We start from the raw sequence: 22,712 nt of genomic DNA on the forward strand, positions 1-22,712 counted from the left end.
AGCCAAAGGCAGCAGGGTTCAGGCCCTTCAGCCCATCCACTGCCTGGCCTCCACCAAGTCTGCATTACGTTCTCCACATTCCCATTAGCTCTACAATAACGGCTGGCCTTAACTGGAGCAGAATTGAACTGTCATTAGGAGAAGTAGACACCTCCTTGTACCCGTGGAGACTGTGTTCTGATATTCATCACAGTCTTATCAATAATCTCAACTCTGAAAGTGGATCACACCAACCTCTGCACTATTTGTGGTGTTTCTCAGATAAGGCTGCTTCATGTCACCTTGCATGATTGGTGTAAGTGGGTATGTTTATTTCACGCAAATATCTGCACATCTGAAACCAATGCATCTTTTCTGTTGACAGCCACAATTTTAACACCTTGAGTCAATGACGCAAGCTTACTCTCTCTCACTACCCTCACACTCATTTGTCATCACACCCCTCCTTCCACCCTCTTTTCACTCTTCTCTGCTCTATTGAAAGGCCCAGATAGAGTGGGTGTGCAGAGGGTGTTTCCAATAGTGCGGCAGTCTAGGACCAAGGGCTCAGCCTCAGATTGGAAGGACACCCTCTAGAACAGAGATGAGGAGGAAGTTCTTTAGCCAGAGGGTTGCGAGTCTGTGGAACTCATTGTCACAGATGGGTGTGGAGGCCAAGTCATTGGGTATATTTAAAGGTTCTTGAGGCATCAAAAATTATGAGAAGAAAACAGGAGAGTGGGGTTGAGCAACAATAAATTATCCATAATGCAGATTCAATGGGCCAAATGACCAAATTCTGCTCCTCTGTATTACAGCCTCTGTCCCTCTTCTCCTCTACCTTCATTCCTCCTTCGGCCTTATGGCTTCTGCCCCTATTCTTCTGTACATACATTCCCCCTTTCTGGTACTGGAATTACTTTATCACTGGAGAGTGCACTGAGGTACAGTGAAAACCTGAGCAATACAACCAGGCTGGGCAGCGTCTATGGAGCTGAATAAAGAGTCGACGTTTCAGGCTGAGACCCGTCATCAGGATGGAAAGGAGGGGACAGAAGCCAGGAGGGGAGCAGTGTGGAGCCTTTGGCTTCATGCAGTCCATACAGTTCACTCCATTCATCAGTACTACATCACCCCTACTCCCCTCTTTGACGCCACCTCGCTCATTCATGCCCTCCTCTTCCCCTCTCCCACTCCACACCTCCGTCTGCACCTTCTTTCTCTCCTCGCTTGTCCTCCGTCACCTCTCACTTCCTTCACCTCGCGTCACCCCCACCTCCCATCCTATCAACCTTTCTCTATTTTCATTCTCCTCTTCCCCAAGCATATTTAATTAATTTTTCCTGCGTTCCCAAGTTCCTGGGGAGATGGTTCTCCGAGGCTTCCCACCCCCAACTCAGCTCATGTTGTGCCTTCATAAAGTAAAGGTAGTAGGGACAGCCTGATGAGCCTTACATCAGTGCTGGAAACATTAGTCACAGAACACTACAGCACAGAAACAGGCCTTTCAGCCCATCTAGTCCATTCTGACCTGTTATTCCGACATATCTGGAACATATCCTTCCATACCCTCCCATCTATGTGCTTATCCTAACTTCTCTTAAATGTTGCAATTGAAGTCAAATCAATCGCTTCCCCTGGCAGCTCGTTCCACACTCCCACCATCCTCAGTGAAGCTACCCCTCTGATTCCCCTTAAATATTTTATCTTTCACCTTTAACCAATGACCTCTTGCATTTACCCTATCTGTACCCCTCATAGTGTTGTACACCTCTAACAAATCTCTGTCATTCTCCTACACTCCAGGGAATAAAGTCCTGTTTAATCTTCCCTATAACACAGGTCCTCAACAAGTCCCAGCAACATCTTTGTAAATTTTCTCTCTTTCTATCTTATTACTGGAAGGGATTTTGAGGGACAGGACTTACTTGGAATAGGAGAGGCAAGGACTATTTAGGGATTGTCAGGAGACATAAGATTAATGCAGACATTGGAATCTGGAGCAAAAAAAAAACCCAGACTGCTGGAGGAGCTCTGTGGGTCCAGCAGCATCAGGAGTGATACAGTATTTCATCCTGAAACGTCGCTTCCCCCTGCTTCCTCGAGCACCTTTGCTCTGTCCATCACAAAAGGTGGGATTTCCCACTGGCCACCCATTTTAATTCTACTTTCCATTCCCATTCCGACATGTTGGCCCGTGGCCTCCTCTATTGCCACAATGGCTGCACACTCAGGTTGGAGGAACATCTCGGATTCTGGCTATATAGCTTCCAACCTGATGGCAGGAACATTGATTTCTCTAACTTCTGGTAATTTCCCACCCCCCCCCCACTCTTTTTATTCTCAATTCTGGTTCACCTCTTACCCCTTCTCTTCTCCTCAGTGGCCTATCTCCTCCCTCCAGTGCCCTCCTCCTTCTCTTTCTTCCATGGCTCACTCTTCTCACCTATCGAATTCCCACTTCTTCAGCCTCTTACCTCTTCCACCTATCACCTCCCAGCTTCTTACTTCATCCCCCCTCTCCCACCCACTTATCTCTCCTCTCACCTTGTCTCAACTACCTGGTTGTACACTTTTCTCTCCCCTCCTCCTTATTCTGGCTTTGCCCCCTTCCTTTCCAGTCCTGATAAAGGGTCTCAGCCCAAAACATTGACTGTTTATTTCCATCCATAGTTGTTACCAAGTTCCTCCAGCATTTTCTGTGTGTTGCTCAAGATTTCCAGCATCTGTGGTATATCTTGTGTTTCTTTTGTTAGGGAGAATTAGCTTTGTACATGGGTAAAGCTCTTCCCACCTTTGTGGACATCTTCAAGAGGCAGTATCTCGGGAAGTGATATGCACCATTGAGGACCCCCACCATCCAGGCCATGCCCTTTTCTCGTTGCTGCCATCAGGCAGGAATTACAGGAGCCTGAAGATCCACATCTCAAGGTTCATCAGCAGCTTCTTCCCCAACTGAACTGACCTGAAAGGCCCCATATCTACCTCAGACCTTATGTCTCTCAATGCACTGATGTCATAATGGTAAATTATGTATAATTTATATTAAAGTTTGTGTAATTTGGATTCTAATTCAAACTACTTATTTGCTGATGATACCACCATAGTGGGCCACATCTCAAATAACAATGAGTTGGAAAGCAGGAAGAAGACAGAGATGGTGTCTTGACAACAACCTTTCCCTGAATGTCAGCAAAACAAAAGGGCTGGTCATTAACTTCAGGGAGGGGTCAATTCACTCCAACTTGTCTACATCAACAGTGCTGAGGTCAAGAGGGTTAAGAGCTTCAAGTTACTGGGAGTGAACTTCACCAATGGCCTGTCCTGGTCCAACAACAGAGACCACGTGAATAAAGCACACCAATAACTCCATTTCCTTCAGGAGGAGGAAACCAGAAGTCCACGAGCCAGTCCTCATTGGAGGATCAGAGGTGGAGAGGGTCAGCTGCTTTAAATTCCTCGGTGTTATCATTTCAGATCTGTCCAGGGACCTGCTCATAAGCACACTTATGAAGAAAGCACAGCAGCACCTCTACTTTCCTAGAAGTTGGCAAAGATTTGGCATTGAAAGCTTTGACAAACTTCTAAAAATGTGTGGTTGAGAGTATATTGACTGGTTGGATCATGGCCTGGTATGGAAACACAAATGCCCTTGTATGGACAATCCTACAAAAAGTAATTGATTTGGCCCAGTCCATCATAAGGCTTTCTTTCTGGCAGCCCAATGAGCAGCGGGAACAGGCGATAGAAAATTAAATGAAAGTATAGAAGGGAGAAGTGGGATGGCCATTGTTGGTAGTAGGCTAATGGTGAGAATAAGAGTGTCAGGCTTTGGCTCAAAGGAAGCTGCGGCTCAGAAGAGGCGTTGGCTCTGGGTAAGTTTCTGTTAAGGTTCCCTTTTTCTCTCTTTTTGTACCTAGTGTAGTAAATGGCTGTTGTGTGTAAATGGCTTCATGCTTGATGTTGGAGTCCTGGGAGACCCAGACTCTCCCAGGGAACTACACCTGTGTGAAGTGCATCCGGCTGCAGCTCCTTGAAGACTGTTAGGGATCTGGAGCAGCAGCTGGATGACCTTTGGGAGAGTGAGGAGATAATTGTCAGAGTTACAGGGAAGTTGTCACCCCTAAGTTCCAGGAGGTGAGTAGCTGGTGTCTGTCTGGAGAAATGAAAATGTGAATAAGCAGTTAGTGCAGAGCACCCTTATGGCCATTCCTCTCAATAATAAGAATAACATTTTGGATACTATTGTGGGGGATGACCTCCCAGGGGACACAGGATTACTGGCACTGAGCAGGGACTGTGGTGCAGAAGGGAAAGAAGGTGAAGAGGGTAGCAGTAGTGACAGGAGATTCTGTGGGCATGAACGGGACACCCAGATGGTATGTTGCCTCCCAGGTGCCAGGGTAAGGGACATCTCAGCTCACCTCTACAGCATTCTGGAGGGGCAGGGAGAGCAGCCAGATGTCTTGGCACATCTTGGTACCAATTACATAGGAAGGAAAAGCAAAGCCGTCCTGAAGAGAGAATTTAGAGATCTAGCAAGACCTCCCAGGTAGTAATTTCTGAATTGCTACCTGTGCCACGCACCAGTGAGAGTAAAAACAGGATGATTTGGCAGAGAAACTGGTGCAGGGTCAGGGCTTCAGGTTCTTGAATCATTGGGATATCCTCTGGTTCAAAAGGGATGGGTTACACCTGAACCCTAGGGGGACAAATATTCTCATGGGCAGGTTTGTTAGAGCTGGTGGGAAGGGTTTAAACTAATTTGGCAGGGGGTTGGGAACCAGAATAAAGGGCCTCAGAATAGGACAGATGGTAAAAAAGCAAAGATAGCGTGCAGTCAGACTGTCAGGAAGGGCAGGCAGAAGTTAGGACAAAATTGCAGCCAGCAGAGTGAGTATCAGTACATTAGGGATGCAGATTCACAAAGGGAAGAAAATGCAGTACTCAAAGTGTTGTATCTAAATGCACGTAGAATAAGAAATAAGGTGGGTGATCTTGTTGCAATATTACAGATTGCCAGGTACGATGTTGTGGCCATCAATGAATCATGGCTGAAGGATGGTTGTAATTGGGAGCTGAATGTCCAAGGTTACACGTTGTATCGGAGGGATAGGAAGGTCGGCAGAGGGGGTGGCTTAGCTCTACTGGTAAAGAATGGCATCAAATCAGAGAAAAGATGTGACATATGATTGGAAGATGTTAAATCCTTGGGGGTTGAGTTAAGAAACTGCAAGGGTAAAAGGACCCTGATGGCAGTTATATACAGGCCTCCAAATGACAGTAGCTGGGATGTGGACAACAGATTACAAAGGGAAATAGAAAAGGTGTGTTAAAAGGGCTGTGTTATGATAGTCATGGGAGATTTTAACTTGCAGGTTGACTAGGAAAATCAGGTAGGTAGTGGATCTTAAGAGAGTGAGTTTTTTGAATGCCTACAAGATGGCTTTTTAGAGCAGTTTGTCGTTGAGCCTACTAGGTCATAAGTTATACTGGATTGGGTGTTATGTAATGAACCCAAGGCGATTACAGAGCTTAAGGGAAAAGAACCCTTGATGACTGAATTCAACTTGAAATTTGATAGGGAGAAAGTAAGGTCTGATGTCTCAGGATTTCAGTGGAGTAAAGGAAACTACAGTGGCATGAGAGCGGAGTTGGCCAAAGCAAATTGGAAGGAGAGGCTGGTGGGGATGACAGCAGAGCAGCAATGCTGTGAATTTCAGGGGAAAATGAGAAAGATGCAGGTTAAGTCTATTCCAAAAATGAAGAAATACTCAAATAGCCAAATAGTTGAGCCGTAGCTGACAAGGGAAGTCAAAGCTAGTGCAAAAGCAAAAGAAAGGGCATACAACAAAGCCAACATTAGTGGGAAGATAGAGGATTGGGAAGCTTTTAAAAAACTACAGAGAGCAACTAAAAAAATCATTAGGAGGGAAAAAATGAAATATGAAAGCAAGCTAGCAAACAACTTCAAAGTGGATAGTAAAAGCTTCTTCAAGTATGTAAAAATAAAAGAGAGATCAGTGAATATAAGACCACTAGAAAATGAGGTCTAGAGAAATAATATCAGGGGCCTAGGAGATGGCAGATGAACCAAATGAGTATTTGGCATCGGTCGTCACTGTGGAGGGTGTTAGCTGTGCGCCAGATGTTGAAGGGTGTGAGGGAAGAGAAGTGAGTACAATTCCTATTTCAAGGGAGAAGGTGCTGAAAAGGCTGAAAGGCCTAAAGGAGCGTAAGTCACTTGGACCAGATGAACAGCACCCAAGGGTAGCAGTAGAGATTGTGGAAGCTCTAGTAATGATCTTTCAAAATGGAACCATGCAGTTCGAGAGCTCTAGGCATGGTGCCAGAGAACTGGAAGATTGCAAATGTCACTTCACTCTTTAAGAAAGGAGGAAGGCAGCAGAAAGGAAACTATAGACCAGTTAGCCTGACCTCAGTGGCTGGGAAAATGTTAGAGTCAATTGTTAAGGACGAGGTTATGGAATACTTGATGACACAGGACAAGATAGGACAAAGCCAGCATGGCTTCCTTAAGGGAAAATCTTGCCTGATGAACCTGTTGGAATTCTTTGAGGAGATTACAAGTAGGATAGATCAAGGGGATGCAGTGAATGTTGCCTACTTGGACTTTCAGAAGGCCTTTGACAAAGTGCCACACATGAGGCTGCTTACCAAATTAATAGCCCATGTAGGAAAGTTACTGGCGTGGTTAGAGCATTGGCTGACTTGTAGGAATAAAAGGATCTTTTTCTGATTGGCTGCCATTGACTAGTTGTGTTCTGCAGGAGTCGGTGTTGGGAATCACTTCTTTTTATGCTGTATATCAATGATTTAGATGATGGAATAGATGGCTTTGTTGCCAAGTTTGCAGATGATACGAGGATTGGTGGAAGGGCAGGTAGTTGAGGAAACAGGTAGGCTGCAGAAGGACTTAGACATTAGGAGAATGGGCAAGGAAGTGGCAAATGAAATATAATGTTGTAAAATGCATGTTCATGCACTTTGGTAGTAGAAATAAACATGCAAGCTATTTTCCAAACGGGGAGAAAATCCAAAAATCGGAGCTGCAAAGGCACTTGGGAGTCCTTGTGCAGAACACCCTGAAGGTTAACTTGCAGGTTGAGTCGGTGGTGAAGAAGGCAAATTTAATGTTTGCATTCATTTCAAGAGGTTTAGAATGCAAGGATGTGATGCTGAGGCTGTATGGGGTTCTGGTGAAGCCTCACCTTGAGTATTGTGAACAGTTTTGGGCCCCTCATCTAAGAAAAGATGTGCTGGCATTGGAGATGGTTCAGATGAGGTTCACAAGGTTGATTCCCGGAATGAAAGGGTTATCATAAGAGGAGCGTTTGATGGCTCTGGTTCTTTACTCACTGGAATTTAGAAAGATGAGTGGGAGGGATATCATTGAAACCTTTCAAATGTTGAAAGGCCCAGACAGAGTAGATGTGGAAAGGATGTTTTCATGGTAGGGGAGTCTAGACAAAAGGGTACAGCCTCAGGATAGAGGGGCGTCCATTTGAAATAGAGATGCAGAGAAATTTCTTTAACTGTAGGATGGTGAATTTGTGGAATTTGTGACCAAAGGCAGCTGTGGAGGCCAGGTCAATGGATGTATTTAAGGCAGAGATAGATAGCTTTTTGTCTGGCCATGGCAACAAAGGTTACGGGGAGAAGGCCGGGGTGTGGGGCTGAGGAGGGGGAGAAAAGATGGCAGAGCAGACTCAATCGGCCAAATGGTCTAATTCTGCTCCTATGTCTTATGGGTAAAGCCCTCTCCACTTGTACATGGAGCGCTGTTGCAGGAAAGCAGCATCCATCATCAGGGACCTCCACGGCCCAGGTGATACCTTCTTCTCACTGCTGCCGTTTGAAAGGTGGTACAAAAGCCTCAGGACCCACATCACCAGGTTCAGGAATGGTTATTACCCCTCAACCATCAGGCTCTTGACTTGACCCATCTCAATTTCACTTGCCCCGTCGCTGACCTGCTCCAACAACCAATGGACTGACTTTCAAGGACTCTTTATCTCATGTCCTCAATATTTATTGCATTAATTAACTTATTATCATCATTTCTTTTTTTCTTCTTCTGTATTTGCATAATTTGCTGTCTTTTGCACACTGGTTGTTTGTCCTGTTGGGTACGGTTTTTTATTGATTCTATTACATTTCTTGGATTTACTGTGAATGCCTACAAGAAAATGAATCTCAGGGTTGTATAAGGTGACATATACGTACTTTGATAATAAATTTACTTTGAACTTTCTTCACTACTTGAGAGGCTGCTTTCAGTGAATTTGCACTTGAACTGCCAAGTCGCTCTGTTCCACGACACGCGTCAGTGCCCAGATATTCACTGGCCAGGGCCTACTCTGGATTTATTATTCTTGGTTTATGATTGTTACATGTGCCGAGCTGCAGTTAAAAGCTCTTCTTTGCATTCCGTTGTACAGATGAAATCATTACACCGTGCATCGAGGTAGTACAAAATAAAGCAAAAACAGAGTGCAGAATAAAGTGTCACAGTTACAGAGAAAGTGCAGTGCAGGTAGCTAATAAGATGCAAAGTAGATTGTGAGGTCAAGAGTCTATCTTGTCATGCTATGGAATGATTTAATAGTTTTAAAATAGTGAGTTAGCAGCTGTCCTTGAACCTGGTGGAAAGAGGTTTCAGACTTTTGTATCTTCAACTCAGTGGGAGTGGAGAGAATGTCAGGAGTGGTTATGTTGGGTGCTTTACTGAGGCAGGGATAGGTGTAGACCATCCATGAAGGGGAGGCTGGCTTCCTGGATGTTCTGAGCTGTGTATTCCTACACGAGTCACGGGATGTCGGTAAGGGTTGATCGAAGGTCCTTCATCTCTCTGGGGGGGGAGCAGAGGGAAGGACCTTGGCAGCCATTTCTCTGGGGGGGGGAGCAGAGGGAAGGACCTTGGCAGCCATTTCTCTGGGGGGGGGGAGCAGAGGGAAGGACCTTGGCAGCCATTTCTCTGGGGGGGGGGGGAGCAGAGGGAAGGACCTTGGCAGCCATTTCTCTGGGGGGGGGGAGCAGAGGGAAGGACCTTGGCAGCCATTTCTCTGGCAAGTGCCTTCAGCTAGGCAGCCTGCCAACCACCTTCGTGTTGAGCCTCAGAAGGAAAACATCTCTGGGTAGGTCTCTCCGGCCACCTTTTATGGCCTTGCACACAATCAGAACCAATTTGCATCAATCTGCCTTTTTGTTGGTGCGTTTTCAAAGAGAAATGGTATCATACTTTCTCACGTCATTGAAGGAATGTTGAGTCTATTCCAGATTACAGAACAGCCCCTTCTTTCCAACACACACAATATGCTGGAGGGACTTTTGGCAACGTCTACAGAGGGGAATAAACAGTTGTCCTTTTTAGGTTCAGGCCCTTCTCCAGGACTGGAAAGGAAAGGGGAAGAAGCCAGATTAAGGAGGTGGAGAGAGGGGAGGAATGCAAGCTGGCGGGTTGCAGTGTGAGCTGGTGAGCTGGTCGAAGAGTCAGAGAGCAGCAGGAACCAGAGTGGGGGGACAGTGAGAGAGAATCTCACTGAACTCCCGTCCAAGAGAGGATCTCTTCAGGGTATGCATACTTCAAAAGAACTGAAGTGGAGCAGCAAGTCATAAACACAAGTAGCATTATACCCCTTTCTTCCCCCCCCTCACATTCTTGTTTGGGCTCCTGCCCCCTTCCTTCCCGGCCCTGAAAAAGGGCGTCAGCCCGCAATGTCGATTGTTTATTCCCCTCCATATATGCTGCCTGACCTGCTGAGTTCATCCAGCGCTTTTTATGTGTTACTCTAGATTTCCAGCGTCTTGTGTTTAAAAGATTTGGATAGGAAAGGGTTACAGGGATACAGGGATACAGGCCAAATGAAAGCTAATGGAACCAGCTAAGACAGGTATCCTGGTCAGCATGGACTGAGTTGAGGTGAAGGGACCTGTTTCGGTGTTGTAGGACTCTATGATATTTGTGTAGTGCTGCCCCTGCGCTGGTGAATGTTCACATCCGATCCGGCCCCACAGGCAGGATAAATGAGGCAGCAGTGGTGTGCTGGCTGAAGGAGGAGGTGGGGGCAGACCAGCCACCGCTAACCCGTCTTGAGCAGATTAACGAGAAACGAGAGGGGGTTGGAAACATTAGCATGTCCATGAGATGCAGGACTCTGACGCTGACAGGAATCTGATGGTCAAAGTTCAAAGTAAATTTACTACCAAAGTACATACACTTCATCATTTGCAACCCCGAGATTCGCCTTCTTGCGGGCATTCACAGTAAACCCAATAACCATATGAGAATCAATGAAAGACTGCACCAACAGGGTGAACAATCAGTGTGCAAAATAAATAAACTGTGCAACTACAAAGGAAAAGATATAATAATAATAGTGAATAAACGAACAATAAATATCGAGAACATGAGATGAAGAACCTTGAAAGTGGATCCATAATTTGTGGGAACAGTTCAGTGATGGGGCAAGTGAAGTTGAGTGAGGTTGTCCTCCTGATTTAAGAAGCTGATAGATGACTGACAAGACGCGATCTCTTCCATCTTTTACCAAGCTACTCAGAGGAGTTAGAGAAGAGGAAAACATGATTAAGAAGTGGAACATTTCCAAAAGCTGAGTAGTATCTTCAGTGGTAACCTCTGCTGCTAAAGTGACCCTGATGCCACAGAAATAGAGCTTTTGAGGAATGAGGTGAGAAGCCTTTGAGCTAAGCTGACTCGATGGATGTCTGCAAATGTTTAGGCTAAATGTGACAAGTCCATTGGGAAACACATCCCTCCTGAGGGACTTATGACACAGAGGAAAGCTACTGAATAGGGTCTCTTCACCAGAGGGGCGACTGATATTTTCTGTTACAACCGTGGAGAAGATGGACATTTCAAGGAAGACTGCGGGGGACAGGAAAATCTTTGAAAAGTATGTCAGTGGTTAATCAAACAGAGAAGAAAAGAAGCAAAACTATGGAGGGGCCCAATAAAGGAACGGGCTGGTGTCTCGGAGAGAACACATTCCAATCAGTGTGTCAAGGGAAATACTGGACTGCAAAATGCTATTCCTGAAGGTTTAGTGGGACCAGGCTTTGAAGTATCCATGCAGATTGAAGGATTTTTTTTGCTAGAGCCATACTTGACACAGGTTCTCAAGTTACTTGCTTTATCGATCCCTTTACAGCCGCTATTTAAGGCATTTACCTTTGACGCCACTCAGTACCCTCTGACTGTGGTGTCTGAAAAGAGGATGCTGTCCAAGTTGCATGCTATCTTGGACAATGACTCCCATCCACTCCATAATGTACTGGTTAGGCACAGGAGTACGTTCAGCCAGAGACTCATTCCACCGAGATGCAACACTGAGCGTCATAGGAAATCGAGTATGCTCTACCATTCAGTCACAGCTGATTTATTTTTCCTCTCAACCCCATTATCCTGCCTTCTCCCCATAACCTTTGACATCCTTACTGATCAAAGAACCTATCAACCTCTTCTTTAAATGTTCCCAATATTTTGGTCTCCACAGCTGTCTGTGGCAATGAATTCCACAGATTCACCACCCTCTGGCTTAAAAAAAAGTCCTCATCTCTGTTCTAAAAGGATATAGTCCTACACTCCCCCACTACTGGAAACATGCTCTCCATGTCCAATCTATCTAGGCCTTTACAGTGAAATGTGCTGTTGGTGTCAAATGTAACACTGAGCGTCATAGGAAGTCATTCCTGCCTGTGGCCATCAAACTTACAACTCCTCCCTCGGAGTGTCAGACATCCCGAGCCAATAGGCTTGTCCTGGACTTATTTCCATTTGGAATAATTAACTTATTATTTAATTATTTATGGTTTTATATTGCTATATTTCTACACTATTCTTGGTTGGTGCGACTGTAATGAAACCCAATTTCCCTCGGGATCAATAAAGTATGTCTGTCTGTCTGTACTTTTGAGATCTGGCAGCTTAGTATTGGTGAGTACCCATTCGATGGTTACTTGTCATTGAAACTGGAGATTTCGGAAGCAGATGTTGGAGTAACTGAGACTATTGACATGCCAGTATCGGTCTGCCCCGATCTGGTTAAAAAAAGGTGAAGCTTCCTTTCTTGTGGGAACAAATACTCCTATTGTGAGAAGGATCATGAGAGCATACAAGAGGAGAAATGGAGAGAAGTTTTTGAAGATCTTGTCCATTCACTCAGTGTTCAGAGCTGCTTTTGAGAAGGTGTAAGTCCTCCTAAGCAGAATGATGAGCATAAACGAGGAACTGTATGGTACAGTACAGTCTAAACCTGTCATGTTACATCCTGGAGGAATAGCTAGAGTGAGGGAGGACACACCTTTCCAAGAGAGCTCTCACCGGTTAGAACCAGTGGAGGTTGAAGATGCTCGGCAGCAACTGCTGAAACTGAGGGAGGATGAGGTTAGTCACCTTAGCCACTGGAAGATATAAGTGATAGACAGGGGAAGGCGACCTTTAGTAAACAGGAAAGGTCACAAGCAGTGCTGAAGATGAGAATAAGATATGGAGAGTCAGAAAACCCTAAGCTAGGCTGGCTGAGAATGCACCTGGGGAACAATGTGTTATGTTAATTCCCATGATGAGATCTGTTATTTCCATTTACAAATGGATTGGGGGGGCGGTCCTAAAATCACAAAATTCATTTGAATGCTAATGTTATTAATAATGGTTTAGTAAGTTCCAAAGTCATGAAGACATGACTATTTTTGGTGGAGGGAGAAGAAAGGGTTTGGGAAAATGTAGTGCCCTGGTTACAATTTCTACCGCTATTCTATTTCAGCAGTTTTCTGGAAAGGCAGTGTGACCTGCTGGAAGGAGTGTTTTGGCTTCGGCTAAAGACAAAGGGCCATGTTGTCCAACTTAGGAATGTGTGCCAGTCTATCAGGATTGTGAGATGTGAGGGAGAGCTGTGGGGAAGAGTTTTCTGAAGAACAGTAGTCTGGTCTGATGCCTTTTGGTGGGAACTGCGGAGTGGGGCATAAGGAAAGATGCCACAGAATGCGTGAGGGTGGCCTTCTCGACACTGAGGCACGTGGCTGTAGCAGAGTTAGCTGATGGGCCAAGTCTGTCTAAGAGGCCAGTGAGAGCAGAGTTAGCTGATGGGCCAGTGAGAGCAGAGTTAGCTGATGGGCCAGTGAGAACAGAGTTAGCTGATAAGCATTTCATCACTGTGGCTCTAAGTGCTACTGGATGACAGTCATTGAGGCAGGTTACAAAGTTCAAAGTAAATTTATGATCTTTATATACACCCAAGATTCATTTCCTTCCAGAATCAATGAAAGACTACATTCAAAGACTGATAAACAACTAGCGTGCAAAAGAAGACAAAATGTGCAAATACAATAAATAAATAATACTGAGAACATGAGCTGTAGAGTCCTTGAAAGTGAGACTATAGATTCTGGAATCAGTTCAGTGTTGAAGTGAGTGAAGTTATCCACTCTGGTTCAGGAACCTGATGGTTTAAGGGTAATAAAAATTCCTTAACCTCATGGTGTGTGACCTAAAACTTCTATACCTCCTTCCCAACAGCAGCAGTGAGAAGAAAGCCTGGCCAGGATGGTGGAATGTCAGAAATATGACTTAAATATGTTAACAGGCTTAGCCAGTTAAGAGACAAGCTGTAGGATTTGTATTTCTGTAGACTGTTGAATCCACTGCAAAGCCCTAAGGACTGTGAGAAGCCCAGTCAGATTACTAGGTCCTGTTGCTCAGCTTTTTCTGGAAATGGTGGGTGTTAATTAGTGCTGTAAGGGTTAGTGTTGTCATTTGTTGTTTATATAAATGATTTGAATGTGCATGCACAAGGTTGGATCGGGAAGCTTGTTGAGGGATATAGGCTAAACCTGGGGTTCCCAACTTTTTTTATGCCATCGACCCCTACCTTTAACTGAGGGGTCCACGTGCCCCAGGTTGGGAACCCTTGGGCTAAGTGCAGGAAGATCAGATGAGCTTAGGTGTGTACCTTGGACTGACAGCATGTTCCTTTCGGTTAGTCCTGACGATGGGTCTCGGCCCGAAACGTCGACAGCATTTCTCCCTGTAGATGCTGCCTAGCCTGCTGTGTTCCACCAGCACTTTGTGTGTGTTGTAGTATGTTTCTGTGCTGTGCGACTCTAACAAACTCCTTACTCTGAAAGTGCACCCCAGGGCTAACACTGTGTCCCTCTCCCCTCTTTTCTCACTTAGCTCCCGCTGAGTATTTATATCCCCCACAATCAGTCCGAGCGTGACCGGGAATCTTTCCTTAGCAGTACCTCAACACCGGCATCATTCATTCTTTCTTGGTCTCCAGACCATTGCAGATGCCCTTTGGCTATTTCCATCCCAAACCCTTCTCTCCACAACTCGAAGCACACGGGACTTCTAACTTTTCTTTTCCTGAGGTCATCTGTCCCAAACACCAATTTTTCACTGTACACCACAGGTGCTGTCTGACCTGTTGAGTACCTCAGCCAACCAACCTCACATTCAATTTCAGTCTCCCTATCCCATCCATTACTGTCCTCAACAACCACGGCAACAACATCAGCAATCTACTGAACACTTACTTTGCACAAACACAAGAGATTCTGCAAATGCTGGAAATTTTGAGCAACACACACACACACACACACACACACACACACACACACACACACACACACACACACACACACACACACACACACACACACACACACACACACACACAATGCTGGAGGAACTCAGCAGGTCAGGCAGCATCTATGAAGGGGAATAAACTGTCAACGTTTTGGGCCAAGACCCTTCATCAGGAATCTGAAGTTGAAGAGCAGCAGCAATCAGAGGGTGAGCAGTTAGAGAGGGTCTTACTGAGCTCCTGAAATAGATGAAGATTTTACCCTCTTCAGGGTAGGCATAATTTGAGGAGACTTTGCTGTGGAACAAGTCATAAACACAAGAGATTTTGCAGATGTTGAAAATCTTCAGCAACATACACAAAATGCTAGAGGAACTCTGCAGGTCAGGCAGCATCTACAGTGGTGCTAGAAAGTTTATAGAATCCTGTAGAATTTTCTCTATTTTTGCATAAATATGAACTAAAATGTGATCAGATCTTCACGTAAGTTCTAAAACTAGATAAAGAGAACCCAATTAAATAAATAACACAAAATACATTATACAGTATTTGAACATAGAACATAGAATAGTACAGTACATTACAGGCCCTTCGGCCCACAATGTTGTGCCAACCCTCAAACCCTGCCTCCCATATAACCCCCCACCCCACCTTAAATTCCTCCATATACCTGTCTAGTAGTCTCTTAAACTTCACTAGTGTATCTGCCTCCACCACTGACTCAGGCAGTGCATTCCACGCACCAACCACTCTCTGAGTGAAAAACCTTCCTCTAATATCCCCCTTTGTTCATTTATTTTTTGAGAAAAGTGATCCAATATTACATGTTGTTGGAAAAAGTGTGTGAACCTCTGGGATAATGCGTTCTACAAAAGCTATTTGGAGTCAGGTGTTTCAGTCAATGAGATGAGATTGGAGGTGTGGGTTGTAAAGGTGCCCTGCCCTATAAAAAAGACACACAAAGTCAGTTTACTGACAGAACCTGCTCTTCTCAAGAAAGATCTGCTTATGTGCACCGTGCCTCAATCAAAACAACTTTCAGAAGACCTTAGAAGAAAATTTGTAGTGATGCATAAAGCTAGAAAGGGCTACAAAAGCATTTCTAAAGACCTGAGTGTTCATCTGTCCACAGAGAGAGATATTATAATGCATATATATATATTATATAATTATATAATAATATTATAATGTGTGGAGGGGAATAACCAGTTGACGTTTCAGGCCAAGATCTTTCATCAGGATTGAAATGATTCACTACGTTGCTGTCAGGGAACGTTTTTCAACAAAAGCCAAATAAAGAAACATTAGAGGAAGTGACAGAAACTTAGAAGGAGTCTTACGATTCCCCCAGGTGCTTTAGAGTTCTGTTGTATTATCACTGTTCTCATGGCCAACCATGTGGTGGGCGTTATTCATTGCAGTTACTCATTGTGGAGGAGGAGCAAGTGACAAGAGGTGACTGATATCAGAGGATGCAGTGAAGTCTCAAAATGGGGAAGTGTTTGTTGTACTGTGTTGAAATTGTGGTTATTACAACATTGACGGGAAACTACTTTGGAGACACAGACTCCAGAAGCTCTCTCTGGTGTGGGTTTGATAAGACACCAGTTTCACATGTGTATGAGCACACTGGAAAATTCCACCTTAATGATGATTTCCAAGAAAACAGGAGATTTACCAAGCTGCTGCCTGGATTAGAGAGCATGTTTTATGGAGATAGAGTCTAGAGAAGTACAGCACAGAAATAGGTCCTTCAGCCCATCTAGTCCATGCCAAAGCCATTTAAACTGCCTATTCCCGATGACTTGCACTGGGACCATAGCCCTCTGTACCCCTACCATCCATGCATCCATCCAAACTTCTCTTAAACGTTGAAATCGAGCTCACATGCACCACTTGTGCTGGCAGCTCAATCTACATTCTCACAAACCTCTCAGTGAAGAGATTTCCCCTCATGTTCCCCTGAAACTTCTCACCTTTCACCTTTAAGCCATGATCTCTGATAGTAGTCCCACCCAATCTCAATGGAAAGAATTTTATATACCTCTATCAAATCTCCTTTCAATATTCTACGTTCTAAACAATACAGTCCTAACCTATTCAATCGTTCCTTATAACTCAGGTCCTCCAGACCCAGCAACATCCTTGTAAATTTTCTCTGTAGTCTTTCAACCTTGGTTACATCTTTCCTATAGGTAGGTGACCAAAGCTTCACACAATACTTCAGATTAGGCCTCACTCTTTTGCAACTTCAACATAACACCCATTTCCTATACTCAATACGAAGTCCAATGTGCCAAAATTTTTCTTTACAATTCTATCTACCTGTGATGCCACTTTCAACAAATTATAGACCTGTATTCCCAGATCCCTTTGTTCTACCACACTCCTCAGTACCCTGCCCTTCACTGTGTAAGAACTATCCTGATTGGTCCTACCAAAGTGGAAGACATCTCCTCCTCAGTAATCTGTACAGGGTCCATGAGGTTGATGCTGTTTTGCCTCGCTTCTATAGACTCTGTGTCTGTCTCCAGAGCAACTACAAATGCAAAGAATTCATTTAAGATCTCTCCCATCTGTTTTGGCTCCACACATGAATTATCATTCTGGTCTTACAAAGGATCAATTCTGCAATCTTTTTGCTCTTATCATATCTGTAGAATCCCTCAGGAACGTAGGAGCAACTTCATGTCTTCTTTTAGCCTTTCTGATTAATTTCTTAAGTGTTTTCTTGCATCTCTAATACTCCGTAAGCACCTTATTTGTTCCTACTTACCTATTCTCTTAACCAGGACCTCAATATTTCTTGAAAACAAAGATTACCTACACCCACCTTGTTATCTTTACCTTTTATTCTGACAAGCACATACAATCTTTGTACTCTCACAATTGAAGGCCTCCCACTTACCAAGACCACCTTTGCCAGAAAACAGCCTGTCCCTGTCCACTGTGGCCAGATCATTTCTGATACCATCAAAATGGACCTTTCTCCAATTTAGAATCTCATCCTGCGGACCAGACCTATCTTTTTGCATATTTACTTTGAAACTAATGGCATTGTGATCATTGGATGCAAAGTGTCCCACTACACAAACTTCTGTCACCTTCCCCAATAGCAGATCCAGTATTGTACGCTCTCTCACTGGGACTTCTACGTATTGATTAAGAAACTTTCCTGAACACATGACAAACTCTATCCCGTCAAGTCCTTTTACAGTATGGGATTCCTAGACAATATGTGGAAAGTTAAAATCACCTACCGTAACAACCTTATGTTTCTTCCTACAGACAAATTTATTTCTCTAAATCCCTAGGGCTGTTGGGTGGTCAGTAATATAGCCCCTTTAACATGGTCTTGCCTTTCTTATTTGTCAGCTCCACCCATAATGCCTCACTAGTCGAGTACTCCAGTCTGTCCTGGTGGACATTTTCCCTGACTGGTAATGCCGCCCCTCCTCCTTTAATCCCTCCCACTCTGTCACATGTAAAACAGTAGAACCCCGGATTATTGAGCTGCCAGTCCTGCCTCTTCTGCAACCAAGTCTCACTAATAGTACAAAGTCATTACTCCAGGTGTTGACCCAAGCCCTGAGCTCATCCACCTTTCCTATGGTACTCGGTGCATTGAAATAATTGATGCTCATGGACACTAGTCGCACCATGCTCAACCTTTTGATTCCTCACTTTGTCTGAGGTCTTACCAACATCTGCGTCCCCAATCTCTGCAAGTTCTGGCATTCTGATCCCCTCCCCCCCCGTAACTCCAGTTTAAGCCCCACTGTGCAGCATTAACAAACCTTCCCGCAGGATGTTTAGTCCCCATCCAGTTCAGGAACAAATCCCACCTTCCTGGAAGAGAGCTCAATGATCCAAAAATCTCCCTCCTGCACCAACTCCTTAGCCATGTGTTAAACTGCATAATCGTCCTAGTTCTGGTCTCAGTAGCATGTGGCATGGTGAGCAGTCCTGAGTTCACAACCTTGGAGGTCCTGCCCTTTAACTTAGCACCTAACTCCTTTTGCAGAACCTCATCACCCGTCCTACCCATATCATTGGCACCTACATGGACCACAATCTCTGGCTGTTCACCCTCGCACTTAAGAATGCTGAGGTCCTGATCCGAGATCAGCAAGCTTTTCCCTTTGGAGTGATGGAGAATTCAGGGGCAACTTGATAGGGGTGTACAGAATGATAAGAGGCATACAGTAGATCAAGTGATAGAACGTACTGATAGAGTGGAGAGCTCTTCCCAGGGTGGCACTGGCTAATATGAGGGGATGTAACTTGTGTTGGGAGGAAAGCATAGGGAGGATGTCAGAGGTAGGTTTTTTACCAGAGTGGTAGTTTCATGGGTCACCATAGGTGATGGTGGAGGCAGATACATTAGGGACATTTAAGGGACTCTTAAATATGCATGGATGAAAGGAAAATTGAGAGATATGTGGCAGATTGATCGTGTAGTTGGTTAAAAAGCCACTTGGTCCCACTTCCCCTCCTCCCATTATTCCCTTCTGACCCCCAACCCTCCCATAAATGGTTCTGCTCATCAACTTTCTCCCTTAGTAGTTTCTGTTATGAGAGACTCTTTAGTTTCTTCACTTATGGGCTCAGTGGGTCAGGCGGCTTCTGCAGAGGAATGGACAGTTGACCCTTAAAAAAATGTAAGGGTAACATGGTAGCGCAGTGGTTAGGGTTACTCTACTACAGCACCAGCAACCTGGGTTCAAGACCCACCTTTGTCTGTAAGGAGTGTGTATGTTCTCTCCGTGACCACATGCGTTTCCTCAGAGTGCTCCGGTTTCCTCCACACATTCAAAAGGCGTGCAGATTAATAGGTTAATTGTTCACACTGGTGTAAGTGTGTTTGGTGAACTGTTTGGGCTGCAAGGACCTGATACCGTGCTGTATCTCTAAATAAAATAAATAGAAGTCATACAGATAGAAAATAAACGCTGGAACTCTTACCTGAGTTGAGGTTTGTTTCGGCCTCCGTACCAGCTTGTCCTCAGTGTTTGTCGCCTTGTGATTGCATGTGGATGAAAGCATTGGAGATACAATCTGATCATCTTCGGGCTTTCTCTGTGCAACTCTGCCTTCGTATGTTAAGCTGAGGTTCGCCAGGAAAAGCCTGCTGCGCGGGAGTGGGTGGTCAGCTTCAGCGGCCGTGCGTCCCGTTCACAAGTCCGAATGTCTCCACACACTGATAACTCCTGCAGTGCTCTCTCCCCGAGTCCGATGTGGAGCCGTGGCAAAGGGGAACTGCCTCGGTGTAAATTCCCATTTTCCTCCTTGGCCTCCAGCATTTAAACATTCCCGACCTGTTAAGATTTTAACTCCAAGGGGTCTTGGTTTCTGCAATATCAGTGACTTGTCGCCCTGTCAGACATGGGGAGGCACTTCCCAACACCTTCTCCCCACCCTGAAACTTAAACAGCGACAACTCTCCACACAGTTCATAGAACAGAGAACTGCACAGCACAAATACAGGCCCTTCGGTCCACAATGTTGTACTGACACTTTAACCTACTCTAAGATCAATCAAACCCTTCCCCGTCACATAATCTTCCATTTTCCTTTCATCCAAGTCTCTTAAATGCCCCTAATATTTCTACCTCTACCAGCACCCCCAGCAGAGGGGTCCACAGACTCACGATTTTCTGTGTAAAAAAAAAACTACCTCTGACATTCCCCATGTACGTTCCTACAAACAGCTTAAAATTAGGCCTTCTTGTAATAGCCATTTCAACACTGGGGAGAAAGTCACTAGCCATCCACTCTATCAATGTCCTTTAATCATCTTATACTCCTCTATCATGACACCTCTTATACTCCTTCACTCCAAAGAGAAAAGCCCATTTCAAAGACTATAAGACATAGGAGAAGAATTGGGCCATTTGGCCCCTCGAGTGTGCACTGTCATTTGATTTTGTCTGGTTTACTGTCCTCCAGTCTTCTACCCGTAACCTTTGACTCCCTTACTAATTATGAATCTATCGACCTTTGCTTTAAATATACCCAATGACATGGCCTCCACAGTCATCTGTGGCAATGAATTCCACAGGTTCACCATCCTCCTCATCTCTGTTCTAAAGGGACATTCTTATGTTCTGAGGCTGTGCCCTTTGGTCCTGGACTCCCCCACTATAGAAAATATCTTCTCCACGTCCACTCTGTCTAGGCCCTTTAATACGTGATAGGTTTCAATGAGAACCCCCCCACCCCCACTCTTCTTTGATTTTTAAACACTTTTCCTTTTGAACCAACTAGAAGCAAGTTTATTTCGGAAGCTAAATGTCAATGCGGAAGGGAAGTGGAGAAGAATGGGAGGGGAGTGAAGAAGAAAGAGTGAGTGAGTGTGAATGACTGAAGAAAGTGCTTTGCAGAGCAATAGAGGGCGATAGAGAGCTACAGAGAGCATTCCAGAGGCAGTGATAGACAGTGATCCCAAAGGAAATTTCAGGGTCACAGCAGCAAGAGGCAGGGAGAATGAGAGCATGTGAGAGAGAGTTTGGGAGTGAAATAGAAAGGGAGAATAAGAGACTGAGAGTGAGGTGTAGAGAAATAGAAAGTGAGAAAGAGAACAACAGTATGAAAGAGAAAACTTGAGTGAGAAAAGGAAGTGACAGTGAGAAGAAATAAATACCAATTTACATATAGTGCCATACAGACACACGCACGTGGGCATGCACGCACATGGAGGCAAACAGACAGGCAGACGGACGGGCACGTACGTCTTACAGCGTTGGTTGCTACGCTCATGTTCACTCAGTGGAAGAACAAGCAGGACCAGGGCAGCCTCCCATTCACCATCAGTCTAAGGGCCATGCTAATCAGGGAATAAGCCTATGTTATTTTTTTGTGACTGAATGGTTTTCTGCTGTTGTAACTATATGTGTTGTGTGCTATATGCAGTTGGTACTTCGTTTTGCACCTTGGTCCCGGAGGAAAGCTGTTTTGTTTGGCTGTACTCGTGTATGGTTGAATGACAGTTCAACTAGAACTTGAACCTTAAAGTGCCAGAATCAAAAAGAATTAAAAATTGTAGATGCTGTAAATTACGAAATGAAATTGTGAAGTGCTACAAACACTCATCAGGTCAGAGAGAGGTGGGGGGGGAGACAGGGAGGGGAGGGGGAGAGGAAGGGGAGAATATTTCAAGTTATACCTGTTTCTGGGCATCCCCCGCCCCGACACACACACACACACACAGATGTTGCCTGACACATTTGGTATTTCTAACTTCTCTCTATCTATTTCAGAGAGTTGGCAGAGTGAGGAGAAGAGTTACCTGTCGCATTTAGGGGAGAGGATCCATGACAGGTGGTAACATAGAACACGAAACACAGAACACACAAATATATAGCACAGGAATAGGCCCTTCAGCCCTGAAGTCAGTACGAAAATGATACCAAATTAAACTAAAACTGCACATGGTCCATATCCCCCCAGTCCCTGTGGAATCATGAGTCTACCAACTTCAACACCACTATTGTATCTGCCTCTACTAGCATCCCAGCAGCACATTCCAGCCACCCACCATTCTCTGTCCCACACATCTCCTTCAAATATCCCCCCCCCCACCTTAAATGCATTTTGTCTAGGATTTGACATTTCTGCCTTTGAAAAAAAGATTCTGTCTATCCTTTCATCATTTAAAACATTTCTGTCATGACTCCCCTCAACCTCTGATGCTCCAGAAAAAAGCCATCCAAGTTTATCTAATGTTTCCTATTTCTAATCCCGGAACCTCTTCCATACCCTCTCCAAACCCTCCACATCCTTCCTGTAAGGGGGTCACCAATCTTGCTTTAAGTGCAGCCTAACCAAATGTTTATACAGCTGCAACACAACTTTCTGACTCTTAAGACTATAAGACATAGGAGCAAAATTCAGCCATTCAGCCCTCAAATCTGCTTTGTTATTCCATCGTGGCTGATTTATCATCCTTCTCAACCCCATTCTCCTGCCTTCTCCCCATAATCTTTGATGCCCTTACTAGTCAAGAAACCATCAACCTCTTCTCTAAATATACCCAATGACTTGGCCTCCACAGCTGTGTGTGGCAATGAATTCCACACATTCAACACCCTCTTGCTAAAGGAATTC

At 44.7% G+C, this 22,712-nt stretch overlaps 1 protein-coding gene across 1 annotated transcript in view; it reads right to left on the reverse strand.

The window, feature by feature from the left end:
- Nucleotides 1–22,712, reverse strand: part of LOC140724793 (ovarian cancer G-protein coupled receptor 1-like) — a 72,919-nt gene that overhangs the window by 42,269 nt on the left and 7,938 nt on the right. The window contains exon 2 of the mRNA XM_073039405.1: nucleotides 19,572–19,924. The gene's annotated coding sequence lies outside the window, so the exon portion shown is untranslated. The remainder of the gene's footprint in view (nucleotides 1–19,571; nucleotides 19,925–22,712) is intronic.

The sequence above is a fragment of the Hemitrygon akajei genome, chromosome 3 (assembly GCF_048418815.1).
Source record: "Hemitrygon akajei chromosome 3, sHemAka1.3, whole genome shotgun sequence".
Taxonomy (NCBI): domain Eukaryota; kingdom Metazoa; phylum Chordata; class Chondrichthyes; order Myliobatiformes; family Dasyatidae; genus Hemitrygon; species Hemitrygon akajei.